The sequence below is a fragment of the Fundulus heteroclitus genome, chromosome 17 (assembly GCF_011125445.2).
Source record: "Fundulus heteroclitus isolate FHET01 chromosome 17, MU-UCD_Fhet_4.1, whole genome shotgun sequence".
Lineage (NCBI taxonomy): Eukaryota > Metazoa > Chordata > Actinopteri > Cyprinodontiformes > Fundulidae > Fundulus > Fundulus heteroclitus.
Genome location: NC_046377.1, coordinates 10,780,641 through 10,796,220, shown reverse-complemented (window position 1 = coordinate 10,796,220; position 15,580 = coordinate 10,780,641). Strand labels below are relative to the sequence as shown.

At 39.1% G+C, this 15,580-nt stretch overlaps 1 long non-coding RNA gene across 1 annotated transcript in view; it reads left to right on the top strand.

Moving 5' to 3' along the window:
- LOC105915955 overlaps positions 1-7,679 on the top strand; it is a 60,418-nt gene extending 52,739 nt beyond the window's left edge. Inside the window, exon 4 of the long non-coding RNA XR_004933134.1 lies at positions 7,650-7,679. This is a non-coding gene — a long non-coding RNA (uncharacterized LOC105915955). The remainder of the gene's footprint in view (positions 1-7,649) is intronic.
- Positions 7,680-15,580: the final 7,901 nt, after the last annotated feature.

Here is a 15,580-nt window from a genome sequence, read left to right as displayed (position 1 = left end):
GCAAGGCACTGTACCTTTTCAACTTTTTCTTCATTGACTCTCTGTCTCTCTGGGCAGTCTGAGTCTCCAGATATTCAATATGCCCTGCTTTGAGCAAGAGCTTCACTGAAAATGATCTTCATTTGTTGTCTGAGCTAATCCCGTTTCTCCCCGGGCCGCATTGACATTGACTGTGGAGATTTCGGCTTGAAGCATCAATAACTGAAAGGGTATTGTACCTGAAGTCACTCAATAGTCTTATCACAATTTTTCTAAAAGTATAACTCCTTTGGTGAGAGACTCACAGAAATACCCCTGAAATGGTCTAAGAGACTGAACCAAAGTAACTGAGAGGAAATAGTTTAAGACCTCTTGCTTATAAAGATCTGGACTTGTCTGTTCATTCCTCAAAACTTGATGTCATGTATTCACTGTGTATATATTCCCTAAATGTAATTCTACATAATAAAGCCATCAGTAACAGCACCTTAACCACAATGCAAAGTAATTAGGCTTACCCCCCCCCGACCCCCCCACCCAATACATTCTTTGAGTTCATTTTTGCTGTGTCAAGCTCACATTAACAAAGGGAAACTGTGCCAAAGGTTGGTAACTAAAAACACACATATGCGGTTTAATTCCCAAATGAGAGACAGAACCAAAACTAGCACTACAATGAAAGGAACACTGAGTAACAGTTCCAGACACTGTGTTTTGTGTACTAATAAAAGGGAGACAAAGATCCCTGGGTTTGGTTTACTGTTTTAAATAAGGCCGACGTCGCATCCCCGAGGATATGCAGCGCCTTGTATTTACCGTGAGTAGATGTGGATACAAGTATACATTCGGCTTATCAGGGGATTCATGATTTTTGATTCGCAGGAATGAGAACCGTCAACATTTTGGCAAAAGCTTTGGGAAACCTGAGAATCCACATCATTTTGTTTCATTTCAAGAGTAAAAGGCGAGAACAGATGAGGAACAAAGTCATTGACATCCATCAGTCTAGAAAGGATTGCAAAGATCCACTTGGAAGAAAAAAGAGGGAGACAAGGCTTTATATCTTTTTCCAAAGGAGGGATGTGAAATCCTCTGTTAACCAATAGGAAAACATGAAAGCCCATCTAAAAGTTGATGATTCGTTTCCTGTTGCATCCCATATAAAACCAACACAGCATCTCAGAAAAAACATCATATCAACAGACCAACATGTTGGGGTTAGTGTAATGGTTCGGGACTGCTTTGTGACATAGATGACCTGTTTATAATTGGAGTTCTTTTTGTTTAGGAAAAGCTGTCTATTGTGGTCCAACTACACTGAGTCGTGTTGTCACTTCAGCATTATATGCATGTGTATGTCCATAACTTGTAGTACTGGGTGGAGGGAGGTAGGTGATAGTTGAGGCAAAATCTATGCAGCACGGTTCTCAAGACTCCCGCTTGGCAACTTTGATTCTGACATTTCTTCAGAGGCTACTTTGACACTTGCCTTCACAGCATCACATTGTGGCAGCAGCATCATCTGAGGGTAGTGTCCGGCTCTACAGATCTGTGACACTGAATGTTAGTCTGACATTGGCTCTTACTTAAAAAACAAAACAAAAAAAAAAAACAGTCTAAACAAGTGCAAAGCTGCATAAATGGATAAAGGCGGAAAGGAGACGATTTTTGTTGCTCTAACAGGTGGTACGTCTGAAGAAGACTACCACAGGAGCACTCATGGAAATGTGGTTGCCTTAAACAAAAAAATAAAAATGGACATCTATAGCCACAACTTATCATTAAGTACGTCCAGCGGTCGGTCAATAATTCTGCAGGCTCTCAAAACCAAATCAAGTGAGCATTATTATCTGTCGAGTGCTTTAAGTACTTTAAATGGACTCACTGCCTGTGGGTAAGACCACGTGCGCTGTATGTGGTCTTATATGGAGTAAAGGAAACGCTTTCAGACCCGCAAGGATGCACGATGGACATACAAAGTTCAGATCTAAGCTACTTTCACCATAGTTCAGTTTATTTATCGTTGGATTTGCACATATTTTTCTTTTTTTTTTCAGTTAGTAGAACAGCATATTGGCAGACAGACGGGGACATCTAGCTGGTGACCTTCTACATCAAAAAGGTGACAGAGCCAACTCCAGGCAGGGAAGCTGATACCCTCACACACAAGTATGCAAACTGCGCCAAGTTTCACCATGGTGGAGAACCAACAGTGGGCTGTGATGACAGATAACCCGAGAAGCCTATGTTAATATTTGGATTTTCACCTTGGTTTGGCTATAAAAACAAAATAATATTAAATTCACTGTGAATTGGCCGTTTTTACTGAGATGAATTTTTAATAGTCCCCATAGCAAGGTAGAGTAATAAAAAAGAACAACATTCAATGCTGTAGTCAAGAGGTTTGCAGGCATTCCTCTGATGTTTGAATATTGAATTGCACAATAAACATATCCAACAGGCTGTGTATATGAACAAGTATTTCTTTCCCCTTTACAGGTTTCTTCTGTTTCTGCTCTTTTGTCAAACTCCCATGTTTCAGATATACCAGTGTGTGTGTGTGTGTACTTTAATATCCTCTTCATATCAGTTGGTGATTTTGATCAAATTGAGGAGCAAGTCAGGGTGCTTCTGCACACTGTTTGCAAAAACTGCCAGAGTTGCGTGTTTTCCATCAATGTACAGGAAGTTTGGCCCACTGTTCTTAGCAAAATTGTTTTATTTCAGCAACACTAGCGGGGTTTTAGAGCATGCACGGGCTGCTTTAAGGCCATGCCACAGCATCTCAACAGGATTTAAATGCAGACTTTGACCAATCCACAACACCTTTTATTTATTTAGAGGCATTCATAGTTGGACTTCCTGGTTTGCTTCAGATAATTGTGCTGCTGCATAATCGAAACAGGCTTGAGCTTAAAGTCACTTGCTGATGCCCAGATGTTCTCCGCCAGATGTTTTTTTTTCTAGCAGTAGCAGAATTAATAGTTCCATCAATTACAGCAGCTCAACAAGGCCCTAAAGAAGCAAAGCAAACACTGTATGTAACCCACTGTGGTGTGCTGGAGTTTAAAAACCTTAGAAATTGCTTTGTAACCTTTTCCAAAGTGAAAGATGTCAATAGTTTGGTTTCCAATTTGTTCTTGAACTCTTTTTGGTTGGGCCATGTTGTATTGCTATTTGAGATCTATTAGCCTACTTCATGTTGCCCTAAAGGTTCAATTTAAGGGACTTTGCTTATTTTTGGCGTGCCTGGCAGTAACCAGACTTGATTGTGTTCAGAAAAATCTAACCATAAAATGTGGTTTATCCCAGCTAATTCATGTTTTTACAAAAAGTATTTACTTCTTCACATACTGCCAAGTGAATTTGAATACCTTTTAATCCTCATTTAAAGACACTTTGTTTTTAATCAGCTTATCTGAGGTTATATATTTTTTTTTTCAATGCTGTTGTGTTAGGATTTGGGTATATTTGGACTGTTTCTACCCTTTTTTCCTCTGTGAAATGTGTGCTAATCCCGGTCGAGCTAATTTCACAGTCCTTGTTCAACATTTTCCAGGCGTCACACGCAACACACTTTGCCCAGAGCTGTGTATGTGACCTTGAACACTACAACCGCAACTCACAGAAGCATTTTAATCATTTGAAAAAGGGACAGGGCAACACTTCACATGTAATTATCATGTCTATTGTAAACGCGGCCCACAGAGTGCGCGATTTGGCGCGTGTGGGTAGAGATAAAAAGAAGAGCTTCTCTCAGACGTACTCATGCATAGAATAACTAAATGGTTTAAACGCAAAGGGGCTTTAAAGGGCACAAGCCATGTGTGTAAACACAGGACACAAAAAGGGAGGAAGTGCTTCGGCGCACAGCAGGACGTCATGCGAACACGTTACAAAGTCTTGAGTTCAGTGGGGCAGAAACGCAGCCTGAAGAACAACTCGGGGGCCATAAACATTTCATAGATTTCATGGATATTTATCATCTTGTGCTGCATGCACAATAAATTATACACATGCACTCACATATAACTTGTGCAAGGCAGCCATGTTGGATTTTGAAGTTCATGATGCACAACTTCAAAGGCTGCTCTGCCTAACTTTATCTGCTGGGAATCTCAGGAAAAAACAAGCGTCTGAGAGTACAAAACGAAAACACTTTACATCATCGATGGCTAGAACGAATGCGTGTTTCGAATTATTTTTATTTATTCCATGACATGTTTGGATATTGCTTCGCGGTCAAAACAGACAGACGCCAAGCTTTGAGTAAATCATGACCTCATCTAATTGGAAAGAAACATTACGTTTGATTCAAGCTGAGCGCTGTGTTGGAAGTGTCTGAATAATTCACCCTTCGGTCTCCTTGAAGTTCTTCCTTTTTTTTTTTAACAGGAAGCCATTTTCCAGATGATTTAGTAGCAGTTGGAGATTTTTATTAGTCTTCAGGCCTATGGCTGCAATTTTGTTGGGTCCATGCCAGTGGGAAATGATTCCTGCAGCTTACAGCTACAAAAGAGCGGAGTCTTTTCCGATGAAATTGCAGTAGAAAGAGTTATGGTCATCACTCACAATTCGGCGTTCCCCAGAAGTTATTGGAAGTCATCGATTTAAGTTTCGGCGGTTGTTTATATCCACTTTGTCAGAAGACATATTCTTATGGGCTGCTGTTTCTCAGCTTACAGGCAAACAGGATGGGCCGTTGCTCCTAGAGGTTTTTGCTGAACTCACTGTTGCAGCTCTTTATCTCTTTATGGTGAATTATGTTAAAATCCTCTCGTGTCAGCAGTAAACCATAAGAGGCTCTTAGCATCCTTCCTGTAAGGCCATGAGTTTGTGTAAGCGGTCTGCCTCGGCACATGCAGATTTATGGTCCAATATTGCCATCTGGTGTTGTTCAGCACACAGCTAGCATGTTTTTCAAAGGAAAAAGAAAATAGACCTATCATCTTAAAGCTTACTTTTTATTCTTCTGACTCCCATCGTTCCATTTCTAATTTTCTATTTCTGCCTTCTTGTATCTCCCCCCCCCCCCCCCAGCAATTTCCCTTTATTTCCATTAATCTAAAGTCATTTACTGTTTGCTTCATCATATCTTTTTCTGTGCGTTATCTCCCAGGCATGCTCTGCCCTTAATCCAGGGGAAGACAAATTACTGCAACATATTTTCAACCTGGTCCTCAAATTTATCTTCATTTAGTCTTTTATTTTGTCATTAACTTCCCCCTCCCTCCTGGCTCTCACCTTTTTGTGATTAAGCACCGCTTTGTCCTCCATCTCATCTAATTCTCGACATTATTTATCACTCACTTGGTGAGAAGGTGATCCTATTAAACGACGAATAAATTATTTTCCCGGAAAAGAAGATTACAATTCAAAGGAAGGGGTGCCTTTGAAGAATCCAGCATAAAAGTTCTAAGTCACAAGTCATTTACGTGCAGACGATTCGAGTCGCACACTGCAGTAAAACTGAACCTGTCCCCATGGCAAGCGGCTGCCTGATATATTGATTGCTTTACAGAGATCACAACATCAGCTGAATATCCTGTTATAATTGCGTATCATGGCCCTCACAGAGATACAATTACAGGATTCAGCCTATTCTTATTACGCATCCTGATTCTTATAAAGATTCATAAAACTCATTTGATTAACTAATTAATCAAATCAAATGCAGCATTAGCAGAATACCCTGATGAATTTATCCATACAATCTCAGTCCCTTAAGCATTGTGTCTTTCAAAATGGGTCTTTTTTTTATAATGCTGCCAAGTACAGAGGATTTTATGGCACCTTCCTCAGATCCAGCTGAATTTAACCTTTCACCAATTTACACCCCTGTTTCATGCCCGGGCATTCTCATCCCAACTTTAAGTACTTAAAAAAAAAATCACACACATTTGACCGTGTTTATTTCTCTTTGATGTACTTTGATGAATTATGGACGAGTAATCATAAATGTTTGGACATATTCCAGTTTAATTGTGCATTAGGAGAAAGTTTCAGAGTTAATGGTACATGTTTGACGAGAAGGCCCAGATCACCGTCTCTGCTGTAATTGGCCTAGAAGATGCTCCATGAGGTTGAGCTAATGACTGCGCATGCCACTCAAGTTCTCCCACACCAAACTCATTCATTCATTCATTCAGTCATTCATTCATTCATTCATTCATTCAATCATTCATTCATTCATGTATTTATGGACCTTGCTTTGTGTAATGGAGCACAGCCATGATGGAACAGGAAGTGGCCATTCCCACACTGTTTCCTTCAATTTGGGAGCATGACGTTGGACGAAAATGTCATGTTATGCTGAGTTAAACATTTCACCGGACTCCATGAGATGAGTCAGAAAACATATCTCCCCTGCTGTATTGTCCAGTGTTGGCATGGCTTACACCACTGTATTTGACACTTTGGAATGTAAGCCTTGGATGTTGCTGCCTGGCTATGGAAACTTATTCCATGAAGTACCCAATGCACTATTCTTTTTCATCTGAAGGCCACACAAACTTTGGGGGTCTGTAACTATACTGACTCTGCAGAAAGCCGGTGAGTTCTGCACACCTCAGCTTCTGTTGAGGTATTATCTGGCACTCTATGGTTTTCAGAGGTCTGCCACTTCATGACTGAGCTGTAACTATTCCCAACATCTGTCTATTGAATATGGAGTAGCCAGAAAATTTTAAGCCTATTTGCACAAGTGGCACATTATCACGGCAGGATGTTAGGAATTCACTGAGTGACCCACTCTTTTACGAATGTTTGTACAAGCTGTCTGTAAGCCTAGGTGCTGGGTTTTATACACATGTGCCCACGAAACACCTGAATTTGATGATTGTAGGGGGCTGACTCAATACCTTTAAGCAATGTAGCATAGGAGAGATGACGACCTCTGATCCAACTGAAAGACCTACAAGTGATCTCAAGCTGGTCAGCTATTTTTGTTGGACTCACTAAATTACTTTTTTTTCCTGTAAACGTTAAGAATAGAAAATCACTTGAAATAAAAATTTAAAATGGTTATAAAACTGTTAGACCCGAAACTAGTCGGACACAAAAGAACCAAAACAGCAAATGATCAGGATCTTACCTCGTGTTAAAGCTTGTGACAAAATACTCTTTGAAAACCTCTTTGTGTCCTGTCAGATGTTCAGTGACATACAGGTACATCTGAAACAATTAGAATGTTGTGTAAAGGTGCAATATTTTTGCAAGTCATTTGGGAAAGTGCAACTGTTAGAGATTCATTACACGTGGAGTAAAATATGTTAAGCCTTTATTCTTTGTAATGCTGATGATTATAGCTTACAGGTAAAGAAAACTCAACATTCAGTGTCACAGAAAATTTGAATATCACATTAGGCCATTCAAAAAGAATGTTTTAGGCACAAATGTCAGGCTTCTAAAACGTATGCCCATTTCTATGTAGGTGTAATAGAAGCTTTGACAGCTGCCTTCAGGTCATCGGTATTGTTGGATCTCGTGTCTCTCATCTTCTTCTTGACAACAGCCCAGAGATTTTCTACAAGGTTCAGATCAGGAGAGTTTACTGGCCAATCAATAACAGGAACAGCAACATCATGGTCATAGAACCAGCTTTTGATACATTTGCCAGTCTGGACAGGTGCCAAGTCCTGCAGGAAAATTAAATCAGCCTCTCTTTACAGCTTGTCTTCAGAGGGAAACATGAAGTGCTCTAGAACTTCCTGGTAGACAGCTGCATTGACTGTGGACATCAGGAAATCCAGGGAATCAACACTAGCAGATGACATGGTACACCAGATCATCTGATTCTGGAAACTTCACACTGGACTTCAAGCAACGTGGGTTCTGTGCCTCCACTATTCCTCCAGACTCTGGGACCTTTAATCTGAAAACAGGACCTTCTACCATTGAGCAAAAGTCCAGTTCCTTTCCTCCTTAGCCCAGGTAAGACACTTTGATTTTGTCTCTGGTTCAGGAATGGCTTGACACGAGGAAGGCAACATTTGTAGTTCTTGTCTTTTATCATTGTCTGGTGGCTCTTGATGCCAGAGTGAGAGACCATTTAAAGTTTAAAGTCACAGGAAACCTTTGCAGGTGTTTTGAGGTAATAAGGTGTGAGTAGGGGGTAACACCAGTTTCAAAATTAGAATACTGTAAAAAAGTTAGTTATTGGAGACACTGGATGTTGGATTTTCATTATCTGTAAGCCATAATCTTTGAAATTACAAGAAACAATGGCTTGGAATATATAACACTGTAGTGAATCTATATAATATGGGTTTCACTTTCTGAGATGACTGACAAAAAATATTGCCCTTTTTACGGCATATTACATTTTTTTTTTAGCTGTACCTGTAGGTACGAGTTCTTAGTTTACTATTAAGTCCTTACAAGGTCAAATAAATTAGGTTTTTGGGAGTTTGCTTGTCTATGCAGTCTCATTTAACCAAAGCAAGAAAATTGCTCAGCTAATCACTGCTGCCTATTCATCTAGGAAGTACTTATCCAGAAGTATTTGTCAATTCACTTTGTCAATTCTGTTTTTGTCAAATCAAATCTGACATAGTGAAAAACAAAGAGCTCAAGTGCAAGCCACCAGAATTGACAAAGCCTCTTGGATAGGTGTCGAAACATTTTCAGGAAGAACTGTGCGAATGTCCGGTTGCCTCCGATTTAAGCCTGTTTGCCGTTGGGATGAAGTAGGACAATGCTGTGCTCAACAATTGCCCAGAAAGCCATTCATCTGTCATCCACTCTAGAATTTTATAACGTTTATTTCTTGAAACAACAAATTAAAATGTTACCTGAAACTTGTTCTGAAACTTTTTGTTGATGTTGACAGTTATAAAAAATATTTTAAAACCCGTTTATTTTGGATTTTTTAACACTAGATTTGGAAAATAAAGCCTGAAAATGACTGAAAACACTTTTAAAATCACTTTTCATTTGTTGTAAAATTGACCGAACTCCAGCTTTCTCTTTTCACCTAAAGTAACAAAACGGTGTGATTTGCAAATGAGATTTTTTTTTAGTATTGAGGTACACATACTGAAAAGTCAGCACACTTTGTTTGCCTGTCTTTTTTCTTCCCTCTCTGTCAGTAGTCACCTGCTGATTTTTCATCTTTTTATTTTTTGCAGTATTGATATTTTGTAGAGGTGCACCCCAAGTCGCAAAAGCAACATGTCCTATGCCTGCTGCTCTTCTTTTATATCTCTTTTCCCCTCCTGCTGCTGCAGCTGCAGCTGAGAAAGTGGATTACAGCGTTATAAAAGTCAACACTGCGTTTTGGAGTACACCTCAATAATTCAAGATTCCAAGATGATCTATTTACAGCCATATTATTGATCTACCTAATATTTAGTCACTGATGGTAAGACTGAGCCAAGACACACAAACAGCCGTCTAACTAATTAAGGCTGCAAACTGATTCATTTACACATGAATTATAGGCAGAAATTTAAATTTAAATCTCTTAGAAAGCTAAAGAAAGCTATTCTATGGCTTAAATTTTATTCTAACGTTTACTTTATTCAGAGAGGAGAAAGACAAATAGAGAAGACTTGGAACCAGCCTTGATTCGTCAGATTTCCGCCCCAGAACCATCACAACAGAGTTGCAAAGAGTGCCATACTGTGGTGTATTGATTGTATACTCTGACTGTCTGTCATTGTGTCCTTGGGCAAGAAACTTCACTGAATTTCCTGCTGGTGGTGGACAGAAGATCTGGTGGCGCCGATGTGAATGTGTGTGTAAATGGGTGAATGACTGATTTTAGTGTAAAGCGCTTTGGGGTCGTTGGACTAGTTAAAGCGCCATACAAGTACAAGCGATTTACCATTTCCTCTGAAATGTCCCACACTATTAATTTTCCCTCTATAATAATGGCCTCACCAAAATCCTTAACTGCATTGGTTCTTGGAAAAACAACAACAACAACAAAAAAAAAAAAAAAAAACAGGTGGTTTCCTTCTATAGCTCTGCCTCTTGGTTCACTTCTGATTTTTGTTTCATGAAAAAAACAAAGGTTGTAGGCTGGAGCGAAGCTATAAGAAGTCTGGTTAAACTGTTCGCAAGGAACTTAATGAAAAAAAAATACTTCCTCTATTACAAGGATTGCATTGCTCCACATTCTTAAATGTTTCATGTTATTGTATGTTGGCTCTAAGCTGTACAGCGGCCTTGAGTGTCCTGAAAGGCGGTTCTAAATAAGTCTTATTTATTATAATAAATAAGAAGGATTATTAGAAGGCTGGGTGGTGTCTACCTTTGGATTCAGAACCAGGGTTATTAGTCCTATTGCTATATCTCTTGACGGGTTGTTTCCACATTCAGCTATTTTAAACGTATTATATTGAATAAAATATATGACTTACATTCAAGGTTGTAGTTGTACATTTTATTTTAACAACTACATCACACTATTTACTGCAGAACTGCTAAACAAGGTTATGGAATTCTGCCTTACTAATTCCGCATTAAACTTCTTTTATTTATAACTGCGATTTTGTAGTCCAAGTTGAAAATGCAGAATCTACATCCGGATAAGTCAAAATATTCGGTTGTTCATTACACTGTCCCCCAGCATACTAGGAGGTGCTCTCAGCTAAACCTAAGAACAGGGTAAAACTGGGGCTTGTGGGGCTAAATTAACAAGGAATTCACACCAAAACATTGTTGTTACGCTTTAGACAGACCACAACTGAATGATTTCAGTGTGAAAAGGAAGAATTGAAAAGCCCATTTCCCCTTTTAAGTTCATGTATGTAGTTACCTTGTTTACTCAGCAGATGGCACTGTGCTACAAAGATAAACTGAGTCAGATTAAGAACAGGAACTTCCATTAGAACTATACACATTAACATAAATATTTAAAAAAAAGAAATCTTACTCCCGGAAATGTTGATATACTAAGGACAGTATGGAAAATATTGAACTCAATGTCTGGAAAAGCTGTTTAGCAGATGTGCGCTAAATGTGTCAGTCTCTCTCTCTCTCTCTCTCTCTCTCTCTCTCTCTCTCTCTCTCTCTCTCTCTCTCTCTCTCTCTCTCTCTCTCTCTCTGAGTATGTGGGAGGAATGTAAAAAAAAAAAAAAAAGGTTGGTTTTACTGTCATTGATGGCTGAACAGACATCAATCAATAACATACAGCTGAATGCAAGTGACTTTACGTCATCGGTTTGGAGACGCATTGAAATAAGACGTGTTTACGAATAATTCTAACAGGCGAGTCTGAAACAAAGTAAAACAAGAACAACTGAACATAAAGGTAAAAAAAAAGACAGAATCCATGTCTGGATGTCCGGTTGAGGCATGAAGAGCTGGAGAGGTGACTGGCCTTGTTTGCAGCTTCATTATTCCTACCTCCAAGTAATTGCCCTTCATCATAAGTGTGTCCACCTACATGTGGACAAGCCAACATGTTTTTGCATTGCCCATCCATGCATGCACTTCTTTATACTGTATTGCTATGCAGTGCTTCTACATGGACATATCAGTGTGTGTGTGTGTTGGATATGTATAGAGGTGGCTGGCTCCATGTCTGATAAAGGACCAGCAGAGACTACTGCAGTTTGAAAGTAGTGAGAAGGGCAAAAAGTTCATGACCCAGGCAAAGAGAATAGAAAAGCAGACCATGTCCAGATCTTGTTGAACAAACCCTCCTTGCATTTCAACCATTTCTCCCGGTGCTGGCCATAAGAGATGCTAACTCACATTTTTGCCATCGGTCTCACATTGACGTTTCATTGCATAAAATCTTTTTTGTGGGGTCTTGCTGTGGAACAAGTATGCCTCCACAAAAGCTGGAATTTCTTTTTGCCACTTCCATTTGATTGTGAGATTTGAAATTCTCTTGCAAGATTTTTAATGAATTTTATCAAACTACAGCAGGGACTTCAGCCTTGAGCCTTGAACCTCACATTCCAGCGCAGATTGGAATAGCTGTAATCAAGCTTGCAAACTACTGCACTGGCCTCAAATGAAGAATGTTTTTGTGTCAGTAAATGCTAAAGCAATGTAATGCGGGCCATTATTTTGCATTTCATTGGAACTGTTGGACAACCTGTTATCAAGTTAACCCAGATGAAGTTACCTATGTCTTATGGATGAGAAAATGGTTTGCCATCTCAGTTTTGGTAGATACTACTTAAGGCTCTGTAGGAGAGCCGGCAGGGGGCCAGATGGTGCAGCTACCCTGGGTTTTGAAGGAGCCCACGCTGCCCACCACCAGACTGATGGCGAAACAAACAAAAAAAAGTAAAATCAAAAAGTCGGTCTCTTGTGGCTGTCACACGGCAGGATAATTGGACCCAATTTCTCCAGATCTTCCCCTTCCGACAGGCCCCGACTATCTTAAGAGATATTCCTGCTGTGTTTAGTAAGTACACCTGATCTGTTAGCTGTGACATCAGCCAGGGGAGACGGATCATCCGCTATTACCATATAACATAGAAAGGATTCCTGGATCAGTGTGTGCTTCTGTGCTTTTGTGTCTCTGCTCTGCCTTCTCTTCTCTAGTCAGTCGAGGCAGATGACCGTTGAGCCTGGTTCTGCTGGAGGTTAGTTATTCCTCCCTGTTAAAGGGAGTCGCTTCATCCATGCTCAGTATGAAGGATTGCTTCAAAGCCATTGACAATATTAAGAACACGTTATAGTGAGACAGAGCAAGGTAAGAATAAAGTAATGCGGTATTAACAAAGGTGTTTTGTGAAGCGCTAACTGCTACTGCTGTGTATGGATGTGCAGTGGGAGCCAGGAGAGTGACATAGAACACAGAAAATTTAACATGACCGTTTATTATATATTTTTTTGGGGTGAAAAGATCAGAATTGGGCCATTCACACTGCCATGAAAAAGACGGATATGGGTCGCATATGGGCAAAAAGATGGGCTTGGGGTCGCATATTCCTGCAGTCTGAACGTAGCCTTACAGACCCATGCTGGGATTAAAAGCGCTCTGTGGCTATCCCAATCTACCTATAATTTGTCACAGTTTTAAATGACCACTTGTGACAAAACACAACAATTTTGCCAGCATTTAGGTGAATGTTCTAATTTCTGCTTAGTTTGCATCCTGCATTTTCATTACAGCACAGAGGTCTCTCGCAGCACTACTCTCATTTCTACAGACAACCTTAACAGTATTTGGACAAAGCAAAATATTATTAATACAGTTTAATCTGTTTGTTTGGGTCAGACACTAAGAAATGGTAACAGCGTTACAGATACAGCACATTTTTTTAGGGAAACCATGCAGGACGGACATGTAAGGAGAGCGAATACAGACTTAATTGTGATCTGTCAATGTCAGCAGACGTTTTGTACTGAGGAAGTAAAAACTCACAAAAATTATGTATATCCTTAACTGAGTCACTATGTCCACAAACACCTGTTTTTGCCTCAGTGGTTTGTGATTCGATCATTTGATATCTTTTTGCTTGTCAAATTGTTTCCTTCTCTTTGGAGACTCAATTTTAAATGGACAAACATTTTTAAGTGGGAGTGCAGTACTTTCCCTTATTTCACCCACTTTTCTAGGGTAGATTATTTTTGTGGGAAGGAAAACAAGCTGCCTCACATCTGTTGGACATTCCCATCAGGGACCTTTTTTTTGTACCAAAAACAATGCATTCTCTCTCTAGAACAATAGTTATTTGTCCTCTGCGGCTCAGATGACAGGTTGTCATCCATATTTGATGGGGCCTTTCAGCTTTAGAGAGGTTCAAAGGCTCCTAATGTGTCAGAAAAGTGCATCTTAATCTTTGGGTCTTACTTCAGTTTTCTTTTTAAATATGAAATTGCATCTTAATCAAATGAGAATGCTATTAAAGGGAGGCCAAGAAAGAAGTCAAAACCTCAATAACTGCTATTTAATTTAAGATTTTTTTAATTCGACAAAAGATGTTTTAGACATAGACACAAAATTACCGGATCAAGTTGGCTTGTTGGTAAACACTTTGCTGTGTGGTGTTTGTAGCTGATAACTGGTGGCAACGGTGACAGGCAAAACGGTAAAAAACAAACAATGGTAATCTGTTTTCAAGTTTTTGATTCACGTATGTACTCATACACATGCAGAAGAACTGTAATGTCTGACTTATTTTCTTTCAACTTAAGTCACACTTTATATCAGGTTAGATACTAAAAATCTTACAGTGTGAGAGTAAGAATCTGAGCAGCTTTGAGTAGCGGAGGATAAAGCAAAAGGCAAGGGTTTGTTTGAACTAAGATATGAGTCGATGATTTCATCTATTTTTTGTATGCCTGCTTTGTCCTTACTAGGGTTGCAACCCCCCTTTTAAAATGACAGATTTTCTGTGACAAAAATCAAACTATGATAAATAATTCCCAAACTTCTGCTTCATATAATGTGATTTTGCAGTAACCATGGACTCACTGGGATGCTGAATGATCAAATCCTTTTTTTATCTTCAGGTTTCTGGCAGACACTAAGACTTTTGTCCAAAAACGTTTTGGCATTTATTAATATTCATATGTTCATCCACGTCAATAAAAACGCTATTGTGAAAAGATGTAATTTGAAGAGTAATCCCTGATCATAATTCTGCCAACGCCATATTTTACTGTATTGTGTTCTTTAGGGAGATGCTTGGTGTTGTGTTTGTGTCAAACATATATTTTAGAATTGTGGCCCAAAGTTGCATTTTTGTTTGTTCAAATTTACAAAATTATGGGATATTTTCTTTTGGATAGAAAGGCTGTGGTCCATCCCTATGCCTAATTCTAGACATGTGGAGAACACACCAAATTATGATCAGATGTTACGCGCATTAAGGGCTTAGCCAGAATACGTGCAGCTCTGTTGCCATTAGGCTTTTATGAGCATCCTTAATAAGTTTCTATCTTGTTTTATCATTTGTGGAGAAAAATGCTCAGCCTTTGTCATGTTCTTGTTGTTTTCCAATTATTGATGACAGTCTTCATTGTCCCGTGGTTGCACTGTTGATTTTGTTTATATAGTTTGCTCCAGACATGTACCTTTTGTACAATGAAATTATCTTCTTTTTAACCTCTCTCTAAACTGGTTCTAAAGGAAGCAAAGTGCAAAAGCTAAGAAAATCCTACCAGATGTTCTTGCAGACTTTTTTAAAAACATTAGTTGTTTTTTCAGTTTAATTAAAGCAGATTGTCTCATTAAAGGTGAATAAGATTTGGAAAGGATTTATCATGGCCTTAGTTTTAAACACAACCACAACAATCTGCCACTGAAACGGGGATGTGTAGACTGTTGAGAGCCACTATATGTCAGCAGACAATAGTCAATTGGCGGGTACAACCCTGACAGGTAATTTGACATAAAGAAAATAATGTTTTGTAAAATAAACTAAAATAACTGCTCTTAAATTTTTTTTTTTGAATCCTGAAAGTTTACGTTTTTTCACTATATCTTTGAAATGAGCATGATTGGGGTTGTAATTCACAAAAAATGTAAAGTACTTGTATTTGTCAGTGTTTGCATGAGGATATCTTGCAAATCTTCAGAAAAATTGGATATTACACTTCCAACCTGTTTCGGTACTGATGTTGCCTAAAGTCAAAACCTTGAGCATGTTTATATGATTGGTTGCTGTGTCATCTTAATAATCATAAC